Source organism: Silurus aristotelis (assembly GCF_946808225.1).
Source record: "Silurus aristotelis genome assembly, chromosome: 11".
NCBI lineage: Eukaryota > Metazoa > Chordata > Actinopteri > Siluriformes > Siluridae > Silurus > Silurus aristotelis.
In genome coordinates, this window is record NC_139584.1 from 29,135,067 (window position 1) to 29,149,474 (window position 14,408).

A 14,408-nucleotide genomic window follows, 5' to 3' on the forward strand; every position below is an offset into this window, starting at 1 on the left:
ATAATCTATTCATGGCTGTTGTTTGTCATCACAGGCAGTCTCGCTTTACCTGGACTCATTCAACTTTCTGAAGCCCTCCTTCTTGCCAGGCCCCCTTAATAACCCCTCTGAACGTCTTGGAGGTGGTAGCTCAGTGATTAATGCTCTGGCTTACTGATCGGGAGGTCGGAAGTTCAAGCCCCGGTATCGCCAAACTGTTACTGTTGGGCCCTTGAACAAGGCCCTTAACCCTATGCACTCCAGGGGAGCTGTATTATTATTACCCCAGCTTCCTCACATTGCTGGGATATGCGAAGAAAGAATTTCAACTTGCCGTAAAGTATATGTGACAACCCCAAATCCAAAAAAAGTGACCGTGCAAAATGTAAATAAAAACAGATGCAAATCTCATAAACCCATATTTAAAAGAAAAAACATGAAATCTTTAATCTGAGGCTATGAACCATTTCAAGAAAAAAATAAGGTCATTTTTAATTTGATGGCTGCAACATGTCTCAAAACAGTTGGGACAGGGCCGTGTTTCCCACCGTAGCATCGCGTTTTCTGTCCGTATACATCTGGGAACTGAGGAGACCAGTTGCTGAAGTTTTGGGCGAGGAATGTTGTTGCATACATGTCTGATCCAGGATTCTAGCTGCTCAACAGTTTTGGGTTTCCTTTGTTGTATTTTTTGTTTCATGATGCTCCAAATGTTTTACAAATGGTGAAAGGTCTAGACTGCAGGCAGGTCAGTTCAGCACTTGAACTCTATTACTTCGAAGCCTTGCAATTGTAATAGATGTAGTATGAAGTTAGCATTCTCTTGTTCAAATATGCAAGGTCTTCCATGAAAGAGACATTTTCTGGATGAAGCATTTGTTACTCTAAAACCTGTATAGACCGTTTAATATTGATGGAGCCTTTGCCAAGTGTGTAAGCTGAATCAGAATCAAAAGGTTTATCGGACAGGTGTGTTGACACACACACAAGGAATTTGGGTTCCAGCTGATAGTGACTCTTGAAATTACAGGCATAATAACACTGTACATTTAAATGAGATTATACAAGAGTGATGGTAGATAAAGAGGTTACTTTAGAACATTTGTACAATATACAACAGCAATAGTGTGTGTTTTATGGGGATGAAGTGATGACTAACTTTTGTGATAATGCAGTACTTATAGATAATAAGCAGTATAATTTAGATCAGTTGTTAATGAGGGTAATTGCCTGAGAGAAGAAACTGTTCCTGTGCCTGGCAGTTTTGATCAACAAAGTTCTGTAGCACCTGCTAGAAGGGAGGAGTGGAAAGAGGTTGTATTCAGAGTGCGAAGGATCAGTAGTGATTTTTCCTGCCCGTTTACTGGTTCTTGTATAGTACAAGTCTTGGAGAGTGGGCAGGGGACCAATGATTTTTTTTCGCCCAGTTTTGTTGCTGCTCCAAACCAGATGGTGATGGTTGTTCACAGGACAGATTCAATGATTGCAGTGTAGCATCGAATCAGCAGCTCCTGTATTGGTGTAGAAATATTGGTGTAGAAAGTCCATTGTCTGCTGGGATTTTTTTTAAATATAGTTTTTTGATGGAACCCAATTTCAGGTTTTAGGAAATGGAAGTTCTGAGAAACTTAAAGGTCTCCACAGATGACACAGGGCCATCTGGTATTGTGCATGGCAGTAGTGTTGACACATCCCTGAGGAGCACCAGTGCTGACTGTCTAAATACTGGAGGTAAAAACCGCCCCCACTCTCACCTGTTGTTTCCTGCCTGTCAGGAATCTGGTGATTCACTGACAGATGGGAATAATCAGCTTTAGGAGTTTGGAATGGATAATTTCCACAATTATTGTATTAAAAGCCAAACTGAAATGGGCAAACAGAATCCATGCATATGTCCCTGATCAGTGAAGGTGTTGCAAAATGTGGTGCAGCCCCATGTTGACTGCATTATCCACCGGTCTGTTTGCTGGGTAAGCAAACTGTAGGGGTTCCAGCAGGTGTTCTGTTACATTTTTAGGTGGGCCAATACCAGCTGCTCAAAGGTCTTTATGACGACAGATGTCAGAGCGACAGGCCTGTAGTCATTTAGTCCTGTGATGGAGCATTCTTGGGGACCGGAATGATGGTGGAGAGTTTAAAGCAGGAGGGGACTTCACATAGCTCCAGTGATCTGTTAAAGATATGGGTGAAGAGAGGAGCCAGATGGTCAGCACTCATATACCATCAAAGATGTGGCTTTTCCAACTGAGTGCTGATAACAAGCCAGATGATTCCTCTCCTCTTTAGCCTGGAGAACATAAGGCCATGGTTCCCAAAGGAAATTTTTATTCTTCAGACCACAGAACAGTTTTTCACTTTGCCTCAGTACATTTTAAATGAGCACTGGCTCATAAAGTATTTATCATGTTCACACATGCCTTCTTTTTTTTTTATTTAACTTCAGTTTTAACCTGCATTTGTGTGCAATGATTTCAAATTGAAAATGACGTTATTTTTTTCGTTATTATTCCTCAGTTTAATCATTTGATTAGTTTTTATGTTCTATTGTGAATACAATATGGGTTTAGGAGATTATGCACCCATTTTCACCTCTCTGAAGTGTTCTTCCTGGCCACACCCTCTACATTTCACTTCTTGTAAGCAATCCTCCTGCTCACACCCACTTAATTTCACCTCTTAGAATCCATCCTATAGGTCACCCTGACTCAGTCACACCTGGAAGCCATGCTCCAGGCCACACCCCCTTACTCATCTCTTTGAAACATTTCTCAAGGTGTCACTGACTCACTCACATCTGCAAAGCCATTCTCCAGGCCACACTTCCTCAATTTCACCTTTCTGAAGCAGTCCTCCAGGGATCACTGACTGATTCACATCTGTGGCCTTCATTCAGGCCACATGGCCTCACTTACGGCTTTAGAATGATTACTGAAATAAAGTCAGCAAAACAACATTTCATGCTACCCTACAATAGTAGAGTATAAATTGGAATTGTTGCAATTAAACTTACAAAAAAGTTGAATTACACAATGTTGCATTCTGGCATCAGAGGAAGTGTCAGGAAAGGGCAACTTCCGCAGACCAGTTGCTCGTGTGTTTTTTTTCTCTGTTAGTGAAAGCATGCATCCTAAGCATCCATCACACCCACATGTGCTTCTTCAGCATGCTATGGAATGTCCTTGTGTGCTATAGCTTTAAATTTTGCCTTTACTGGAACATAGTGTTGAGCTCAAACCTGGTTCCAGCATGAAGATGCCTCTGTGCAAAAGCCAACTCTGTGAAGATATGGCTGTTGGTGTGAAGGTTCGAATGGAAGCACTCAAGTGTCCTGTACAGAGTCCTGATCTCCTCAACCCTCTCAGCACTCATTACCTTTGGGATGAGCTTGTACTGGAACTGGAGCCTCTTCAAAACCCAGACACCAGCACCTGATTTCACAAACCTTCTTGTTAATGTGATACTTAGTGATCTACTGGAAAGGCTTTGGTGAAGAGAAGAGTGGCACTGGAATGGGACAAGCAGGACCTATGCGTGTAATGGTGCAATGGTGGGGTGCACAAACTTTAGGTTGTATAGTGTATAAAAATGCCTTACGTTGAATTTGCGTACAATAGGATATGATGTGCATCGACTATCCTGCAAATAAACATGAAATACGGTCAACCCCATGCCACCATGTGAACTCCAGCTCAGAAATAAATCTTAAAAAAGAACTGTATAAAGGAAACAAAATGACACACATTTGTGTCACACTCTTTTGTGTGTGTGTGGGTGTGTGTGTGTGTGTGTGTGTGTGTGAGAGAGAGAGAGACTTGATTCCAAAAATCCAATCACGACCCAAGGGTACCCCTGATCTCGAAGTGACACAAATGTTTCGAAATACGAAGCCCCTTTTGACATTTTGTAAATATTTTGACTATATAAAGGGTGCAAATGTTTACGCTGTACATCGGAATACAGTATTGTACAGTAGACATTGTTTTTGGTTGGGTTTTTGTTTGCAGTTAAGACCCCATGTACATCGAACAAGATCTGTACAAACCCTTTTACTCAATTCCAGTAAAAGTGGTTAAATCATGTGGTTAAACACACAAGACTAAGATCATTGTTTGTTTTCTTTACTGAGACCTGGTTGCATTACTTCCTGCAGAAAAAAAAAAATCTTGTTGGGTTCAAGTGTGTTGTAAGAGTGTAAATTTTTTCAGCAGGGTTCATTTATTTATCTCTAGTACCTGCCTGGACAGAGATTGAAATCTAGCAAATGACGTTGTTGAAAAGTGTGGAGTGTTTTATAGGTTTTGAGACACACGAATGTTGCTTTTGTGGAGATTTTTGTAAATGTAAATTTATCCAATGCATTACCAAGTTTGTTGCATATTAACCAACGGGAATCTCAAAACCCATAAAAATGCATTGTTTCTACGCTTTTTGGAGGCACTGTATAAACAGAAATAACGCTATTTGAGCTGTATTATTCAATTCTGCCCATGTTACGTGTACATGCTCAAATTTCATGAGTTATGAGCAAACCAGTCTGCCCTGCTGTAGATTGGTATGTGGCTTCATGTTAAAAAAAATCGTTATTGAGTGCTTTTACATAAGTTGCATGAAGATACATTGAAGGACCAGTTCTCCTGGGTGTAAATTATGTGACTGAGAAAAACCCAGACCACAGAACACATGAAATTAAGTGAGTCAAATTATTTGGTTTGTTGTAATGGATCTGAAGTCATTCTGAAAGTACGCTTTCTTCCCATAATTGTTTATTGTTTCATTGAAGGGGTTGCACCCACCACCTCATTTCCAGCTAAAACAAATGATGTATAGTTTACTCAGTGGTGGTCTGGGCATTTGGTACCCGCCTTCAGTGGGGACGTACCTGACTTAATCCACCTCTTAATACCACCAGTATCATGTCACAATTATAGTAACCATCAATACAATACAAATACACAATATAACAAGATGTGGCATTACAGGGAGAGATACAAGGTGAAAACCATTTAACTAAAGCAACAAACCCAGTTAAGACTCCAAACCTCTACTCTAAAACCACAACTGTGCACCTACAACATCTGGAGCAGTTCAGAATCAATATTTGTCTAATAACATGACAAAAACTTTAAAAATATAAATAAAACAACCTACTCACCAGAGATGCAGACTCATATTGTGCAGCGCCCCCCAGAGGCTGTAATCCAGTGGTACCGCTCGTATTCACTGGTCTGAAGGTGGAGAACAAACCCTTTCCCGGACTGAGACACGCTAGCTAGCTTCAGGTTTGGACGACCTCCTCACCATGTCTAGCGTTTCTTCAAAATGGATTTTTAAAAATGTCTGAAACCAAATCAATTTCTCTTCCTCTGTAGGCATAAAAAGTCTAACTCAGATGTATTAATGTGTGCAGCTACACACGTTTTACCAGTTGAATTTGGCTGATCAACCAATCAGAGGACAGAAAAATGTTGACGCTATTCTGGTCTGTGGGGCGAATATGAAATCTGATTGGTTAAAGAAACAGAGCTTTGTATTAAGTAGACGATGGTAAAAAGGCCAGCAGTACTGACTCTGAAGGGTCTGAGCAGATTAGATTCACATGGCAGCACATAGAGGCTACAATCTGATTCTACAAAAAATCCATCCACATACACGTACTGAAGCAGTGCAGCCGAAAGAAACACTACGAAATGAAGAGAATAAACTATTGGGAATAAATTAATACAATTTCATGGAACAAATATTAAAATTTAGGTTGTAAATGTAGTAAATGCAGAGAAGTCTTTGCTGGCCCTGACGTAATTCGTGTTTTCAAAACATTTAACTGTGCTGTTTATATAACCCCAGTTCCAAAAAAAGGTGGGACACTGTGCATCATGTAAATAAAAACAGAAAGCAATGATTTGCGGATCTCAATATTTTATTCACAATAGAACATAAAAAAAAATAACCAAAGCTTAAACTGAGGAACGGCACAATTTTAAAGAAAAAACAATATCATTTTAAAAAGCTGCAAAAAAACGTCTCAAAACAGTTGGGACTGAGGCAAGAAAAGTCTCGGAAAAAAGTTTGCCATGTAATCCACTAACGCAGGTTAAATCTCTATCATGCAAAGAAGACGGTTCAAGAAGATTAAAGGTCATTCAATAAATGATCTCTGAGGGCGATTTGAAGCAGAAGAATTGAAGCCCTAACGAGCCGTAAATAAAGATAATTATCCATACATTCATTCAGAAGCGAAGTGTCAAGCTGATCTCATCAATTTGGTCTAAAAGAAAGTAAAGTACAAACTCCTGACCATTTCAGCTCCAAGTAAAACAAATTTACATAACCACAGAAAAGAAAACACTGGATCAGAACCAAAGAAGCACAGTCCCTACACTGTTGGCTCTCTCATGTTTGTGCCAGTTCCTCATCGAACTCTTGCCAGTGTTCATCATCGACTTCACAGCCTATGATAAATGTGTTAGTTGTACATTTAAATGAATACAACATGCTTATTGTATCATGCTAGACCTGTGAGGTAAGATGTTAGACTCGGGATTATGAGTAGGGTCTTTTGCCCAGCATTATCATGCTGCCACTGCTGGGGCCCTGAGGGGGGCACTAATCCTTTAACTGCTCAGATGTATGAGCTCATTGCAAGTCATTCTTAATAAGGGTGTCTGTTCTCACAATCCTGTTTGTGAAATGCTTCCGTCTGGGGACCAGTCACACCTTGTGCTATTGTGAAACATACCGTATATACATCCTGACCCGAACTGATAAGGAAGCCGCATGAGCCATTCGTTGCCATCGCAGTGCTGATACATGGCCTGGAGGAAAGACCAAAGGTTAGGAAAAGTTTTTGTGGAGGGAGAGATTGAGTCAGTGTCTAGAGACACCTGCGCTTGTACTCTGCAGTAACACTCTTGTGCATTGTCTTGTAGAAATTATAGAGTAAAGAATCGAGAAATGGGCAAACAAAAGATTACTTACGTAACTTACGGAACGTTCTAGAAAAGGATGTCATAAATTTTTATTGAACAATTTATGACATTTAATTTTTTACGTCAAAGATAAGTTGAGAGACAGCGCCCCATGCTAGCATAGAAAAAATAGACCTTCATATATTCAGGAGCAATTTTCATTGTTCTGTTTGGAAATTTCCTGACTGGAGAAATCGGATGGTTCTTATTACATGTGCAAATGTGGTTCACCTTTTCTCTCTTAGTATTTTCAATTAAATTAAATCTTTTTTGTATAACCCTTTGGAGACCCTAGTGAAACTGGTTAAACCCACCGGCCTCCTTCCATCTACCTTCCAGAATAAATTGAAAGCACTTGAAACCAAAATAATTTCTAAACTTTTCATTTATACAAAACCTGTTATACTTTTGTGTATTTGCCTAAATATGCAAATTGATTAAGGATCAACATGAAGTTGAATCTTTTCTTTTATTTCTTTTAGCCAGCTCTTAACGCAATGTCACCTCGCAGTTCATTTCAACAGGTCACACATAGATGAATTTAAAGTCTTAACGCGTCACGCCGCTGTTCCGAAATCAAACTGTTCCAGCTGCAAATAATAAACTGTTTTTAAATGGTGCTGACGCGACTCGGCAGAATGAGGCTTTGTTTATTTTAATTATCTTTATAATCAAAAATACACTTTGGCAACTCACACAGCTGCAGTACGAGCTGCGCTTTCTTTTTGTTTCTGTTTAGCTGTTTTACTTGGCAAGTTCGATAATTAACAAAATCCAACTTTTCTGCATAATGACCCGAAACAAACGAATCCTGTTTACAGACTCCATGCATAGAGGTTGGAGACCCACATTTAATTGCCGATATTAACACGTTCCACTTCAGGTGTTTGAGTTATTTTATATACAATGGACAAAGAGTTTCGCTTTATGCTAATCTTGATGAAATGTAACCTGAGTGTTTCATTCATTCATTCATTCATTTTCTACCGCTAATCCGTAATTTGGGTCGCGGGGGCAGCAGTCTAAGCAGGCCCCCGCCTTCGACTGCTGCCCAATCCACACAGCACCGTCCCTTACGGTCCCTCCTGCAGGTGGTGGGGCCTTGCTCAAGGGCCCAAGAGTGGCAGCTTGGCGATACCGGGGCTTGAACCCCAGACCTTCCGATCGGCAACCCAGCGCCTTAACCACTGGAGCCACCACTCCCCCACCTGAGTGTTTCATATTATATTATTACATTATTATATTAAATGCTATTTACAAAGTGTTAGTGTTGATAGCCTGATTTAATATAATCTAATTTAGTAAATGGAACCGATTTAAAGACAAGACACTGACTGACTGTACACAGGAAATGAGTTGTGAAGAGAGTTGGGAAGTCTGTAGTGTAGGTGAAACGTTTAGACTGAAGTGTCCTACAGAACTGATGACAGCAGTCAAGCAAAGTGCAGCATGAAAATACCAGGAGTCATGTAAAAGCAGGAAGCGGGAGGAAATGCGGATAATTCTTTAAAATTTACACTACAAACATAAAGGAACTATTACACACAAAAACAAAACATGAAGTAAGAAAGATACATGAACATGAAAAACACCTGTAATTACAACCATAGAAGACAAATGTAAGATGATTGCTGTGAAAAGTGTGACAAGGAACAGGTGTAAGTCAATAGTGATATATAACAGTCATGTGATGGTGCAGTAACTGATTGGAATCGCGGTCCGGAAACATTAAATCTGGCAGAGCCCCTTCCTCAATGAGCTGTGCAAAGTGCCCTCCAGCGAGGGGTGGAGGTTACAGTAAAGCATTATAACAGACATGGGTGAGAAAAAGGATTGTACATGACTCACAGCACCACACATGGCAGGGCATGGGGGCATGGTGACCTCCTGAACAGGGCATGCGGGCATGGGGAACTCCTGAACAGGGCATGAAGGCATGTGACCTCCTCAACAGGGCATGGGGGCATGGTGACCTCCTCAACAGGGCATGGGGGCATGGTGACCTCCTAAACAGGGCATGGAGGCATGGGGACCTCCTAAACAGGGCATGGAGGCATGGTGACCTCCTCAACAGGGCATGGGGGCATGGTGACCTCCTCAACAGGGCATGGGGGCATGGTGACCTCCTCAACGGGGCAATAAATATATATATATATATATATATATATATATATATATATATATATATATATATATATATATATATATATATATATGAAAAACACCTCACAGGACCGTGCATTCACAGGACCGTGCATTCACAGGACCGTGCATATATTATATATATATATATATATATATATATATATATATATATATATATATATATATATATATATATATATATATATATAATATATGCACGGTCCTGTGAATTTACAATTATTATTATTATTATTATTATTATTATTATTACCATGGGTTTCAAAATGATGTGACTTTAAATAAAAACATGTCAACTTAAAATAAAAAGTTAATGCAAGAAAACTGGTCAGTTTCCCACTGAAAAACCATGTAGATGTCATTCGGACAAGTTCAGACCGAATTCATTATTAATCATTGCCAAGTCTTTATGCGTCATCTGGCAGGCTGAAACACGTCTATTCCTTCTCTTGACTTGTTTTTAATAAACCCCCCTCCAGTTCTGTACTCCGCTCAACCTAAAATTGTGCAGCCTTGTTTTGAGTGGGTTTTTTTTCTTCCAGAAATTGGACCTTGAGTCAGATTGAGAGGAAGAGGAGGAAGATGATTCAGTGGTGTATAGAAGAACATCTGTTCTAATTTTATTAACAGAAATAGCTTTTGACATTATACACAGATCAAAGCTTTTTTTGCATCTTGCATCTTTTGCACAATGGACAATTTTTTTCGAACCATATTGCATCATTTACTGTATTTGTACTACATGCAATGCCAAATTTGTATTTGTTATTTGTTTTTCTACTCACAGTGTTAGTTGTGATGTGCTTTCTGACCACTCCATTCAACATTTGATTTCTATTTGGTTATAGTAAACTCCACTCTCCTAGGAGAGATGTTCCACTAGATTTGTTGAGATTTGTTTGACGTAGGTGAGGTGAAGATGCCTGTGGTTTGTACAGTGTCCACATTTATTCATGTTCAATGAGGTTGGAGATTTATAGCAGGAAACCTTTCACTCCAAACCTTGGAAAGCAGATTTTCATGGAGCTGGATCTGTGCACAGGGGCATTCTGTGTATTTGGGTTGTATATTCAGTGTGTATATGGGTGTATATTTGTGTATATGGTATAAGTGCTTGTTAGGTGTGTATTTGGGTATTTATATGGTTGTGTATTTGTTTAACAAGATTGTTTAACAGGATTTTGGAAGGTGAGAAGATGCCTGAGGAATGGAGAAGAAGTGTGCTGGTACTGATCTTTACGAATAAGGGAGATGTGCAGACCTGCAGTAACTACAGGGGAATAAAGTTGATCAGTTACACCAGTTGATCAGCGCACACACACACACACACACACACACACACACACACACACACACACACACACACACACACACACACACACACACACACACCCATACACACACACACACACACACACACACACCTCTGCTCAGCCAGATTTATTGTAAATGTCACACACCAACATAATGACAGAAATTGACTCCTACAGTTCTAAGACCACAGGACAGTCATTTTCAACAATGAACATTGTGTGCACTGTCTCACACACACAAACTCTGTTTAACCAAGTCCACAAACAAAAAAATTATAATTTACAATAGGTTTTTCTTTTATGTATGTTAGTTAGTGAGACTTTTGGCCTTGAACAATCCCCTTCAAATCTGCCTCGTATTCCGTTGTTGCCACTCGAAGCAATTCTTTTACATGAGTGTCAGTCAGAACAGATCGATGCTTTGATTTGACATGTTTCAGGGTAGAAAACACAGACTCGCAGACGTATGTTGACCCAAACATTGACAGTATCTTAAGCGCAGCCTGTTTGAAATTGGGGTATTTTTCCATCGGCACACTTTTCCAGAACTCAATGGTCCCTTCCCTTAAAGCAGGTTTCAGTTGGTCCTCCTCACAAAGATTGATCATCTCTAACTCAGCCGCAGCCTCATCTGTGACTAGCGCGGCTTTCAAACAGTCTGTCTCCGCATTAAATGGGTCGACGAGGAACGTAATCTGTGGCCTTTTCAGTAGTAGATCACAGAACCAGGTCACAAAGCTTTCGTGCAGGTTTTCAACCAGCGTTGCATATCTGGCTCTTTGCTTATTCAGGGTGGCGCTGGTGACTTGGCCGCTGGCTTTTAGCAGAGTGGGAAAATGCGTTAAATCTCCCTTTTGAATATGCGCCTTGAAACACTTCAGTTTGTTGACAAACGCAAACACACTTTGCACCAGGTCTGGCAGCATTTTTTATTTACCCTGCAGGTCAGATTCAGTCTGTCCAAGTGACACAGCATGTCGACTAAAAAGGCCAGATCCATAATCCACTTGAGGTCCGAGAGCTCGGGATAGTCCTTGTCCTTCTCTTCCATTAACAGTTTCACGGCATCCAAAAGATCAAAAAAATGAGAGAGTACCTGGCCTTTAGACAGCCACCTCACAGTGCAGTGCAGCGGCGGGTCACCTGGAAGCCCTTGGTCCAGCTCAGCAATGAGATTCTTGAATTGCCTGTGGTTAAGCGCATGTGTGCGGATGTAGTTGACGATTTCCATCACAGGCTTCATGACGTTGTCTAAATTCAATGATTTAGACACGAGTTGCACCCTGTGGATGATGCAGTGGAAATTCCAAAACTCAGGAAATGTTTGGTCAGCTTTGCACAGCCCCACAAGCCCGTTCACAGATCCGATCATGGCTGGCGCTCCATCCGTGGCTATGGCAGTTAGTTTCCTTATGGGCAGTTTTGCTTTTGCAAATGCAGCCATCATTGTTTCTTTCACATCTATGCCACGGGTTCTGTCTTTTAATGGCACAACATCAAGAAGTTCCTCTTTGATCACACAATTGTTTGACACAGACCGTGCAAATATTGCCAACTGAGGCTTGTCTTGTATGTCACAACTCTCATCCAATGCAACACTAAAATACTCACATGCTTGAAGGTCAGAGTGCAACTGTGTTTCAATAGCCATGTTATTGTCCGATATTCTGTGTTCATCAGTGTGGCGGGACAGTTGGATGTCTGATACCATGCGTTTTTTAGTTTGTCGTTTTCAGGAGACAAGATTTCAACGACATCACTGAGACATTTTTTAACAAACTCTCCTTCATTGTATGGCTTTTTAGCCCGTGCAATGTTCCAAGCCAGTTGATATGATGCAAGCGTTACGGTCTCTAAGTGCTTTGTAAATTTTTGGAAAAACTGTATTTGCTTTTCTGCCTGACTTTTCAAGGTGATCAACTTGTGCTTGCGAAGTTCAGTTCCTTTTGGAAATTCCTGGTCGATATTAACATGGAAGTGGCGCTGGAGATTTGAAGCTTTGCAATTTGCTAATGACGCATGACATATAAGGCAGAATGGCTTGCCATTACGTTCAACAAAAAAATACAAACTCTCCCACTCTGTTAAAAACGTCCTGTGCTCATCTTCATATTTCCGTTTTGCTGTGCATTTTTTCCTGCCATTTTGAGAGCGAACTTGACACAAATTATTTATTTAAAATTTAAGTAAACAATTTGCATATCGAAGTTTGTGTTTGTGTTTTTTTTTTTTTTTTTTTTTTATGTGCGTGTTCATTTCGCTTGTGTTTAATGCGGTTTTTTCTTCAAATACGCATGTTCGTGAGATGAAAATACCGCAAAGTTTCCCAGTAGGGACAGTCTTAAAAATACCGTACTGAACTCAAGCGAAGTGAACGCACATTAAAAAAAACCCACAAACTTCGATATGAACGTAAGAGCCGCATGAAACCAGCCAAAGAGCCGCATGCGGCTCGCAAGCCGCGGGTTGGCCTCCCCTGAGTTACACCATGAAGTTATGGGAAAGAGTAGCGGAAGCCAGGCTGAGAGAAGAGGTGACCATCTGTGAGCAACAGTATGGTTTCATGCCGAGGAAGAGCACCACAGACACATTATTTGCTTTGAGAATGCTGATGGAGAAGTATAGAGAAGGACAGAAGGAGTTGCATTGTGTGTGTGTGGATTTAGAGAAAGCGTACGACAGGGTGGAGAGAGGAGTTGTGGTATTGTATGAGGAAGTCTGGTGTGTCAGAGAAGTATGTGAGGGTGGTGCAGGACATGTATGAGGACAGTGTGACAGCAGTGAAGTGTGCAGTAGGAACGACAGACTGGTTCAAGGTGGAGGTTGGACTGCATCAAGGATCGGTTTTGAGCCCTTTCCTGTTTGCAGTGGTGATGGACAGGTTGACGGACGAGGCCAGACAGGAGTCTCCATGGACTATGATGTTTGCGGATGATATTGTGATTTGTGGTGAGAGTAGGGAGCAGGTGGAGAAGAGCCTGGAGAGGTGGAGGTACGCGCTGGAGAGAAGGGGAATGAAAGTCAGTAGGAGTAAGACAGAGTACATGTGTGTGAATAAGAGGGAGGGCAGTGGAGGGGTGCGGTTGCAGGGAGAAGAGGTGGAGAATGTGGAGGAGTTTAGGTACCTGGGGTCAACAGTGTAAAGTAATGGAGAGTGTGTTAGAGAAGTGAAGAAAAGAGTGCAGGCAGGGTGGAGTGGGTGGAGAAGAGTGATAGCAGGAGTGGTTTGTGATAGAAGAGTATCTGTGAGAGTGAAAGGGAAAGTTTATAGGACTGTGGTGAGACCTGAGATGTTGTATGGATTAGAGACAGTGGCATTGAGTAAAAGACAGGAGGCGGAGCTGGAGGTAGCAGAGCTGAAGATGCTGAGGTTTTCGTTGGGAGTGACGACGATGGACAAGATTAGAAATGAGTTTATTATAGAACACGAGCAGTAAGTCTGATTTCCCTAAAATTAATCATGAGCACCAAAATTATGATCAAATTCAGATCAAATTGTATCACTTCCAGAGAAATCCCTGGACCAATCATTCGGTCCAATCCAATTGTGTGTCTCCAACTCTGTGTAAATTGATTGAGGGAAAAGTTCCACTTTCACTGGGCAGAACAGCAACTCACGGAACCCTGTCACAGATGAGCTTCACATTCAGAAGGACCTCTAAACGCTATAGGGGTGCTGATGTTTCTTGTTCTCCACTCTGGAGACCCTGTGGTAGACTTTCCCCCAAATGCTCATCTGGATCACCTTTCTTTCTTCTCCTTACACCTGATTAATAAAATCTGGTTGCATCACTGCTGAGTCATGTTTTTTTATTTTTTTTATTTTGCAGAGGTTTCTTACTGGTCCGGTCTCGCATTTCCATCGGAGAAGAATGTTTTTTTTGGCAGGAAGCCATTCAGGAGTCTTTGAGGAGTTTGTATTGTTCACGCAGAAACGTGTGAGTGTTAGTGAATGTGGAGTTTGTGTGGGCTGAGCAGGAAGCGCCGT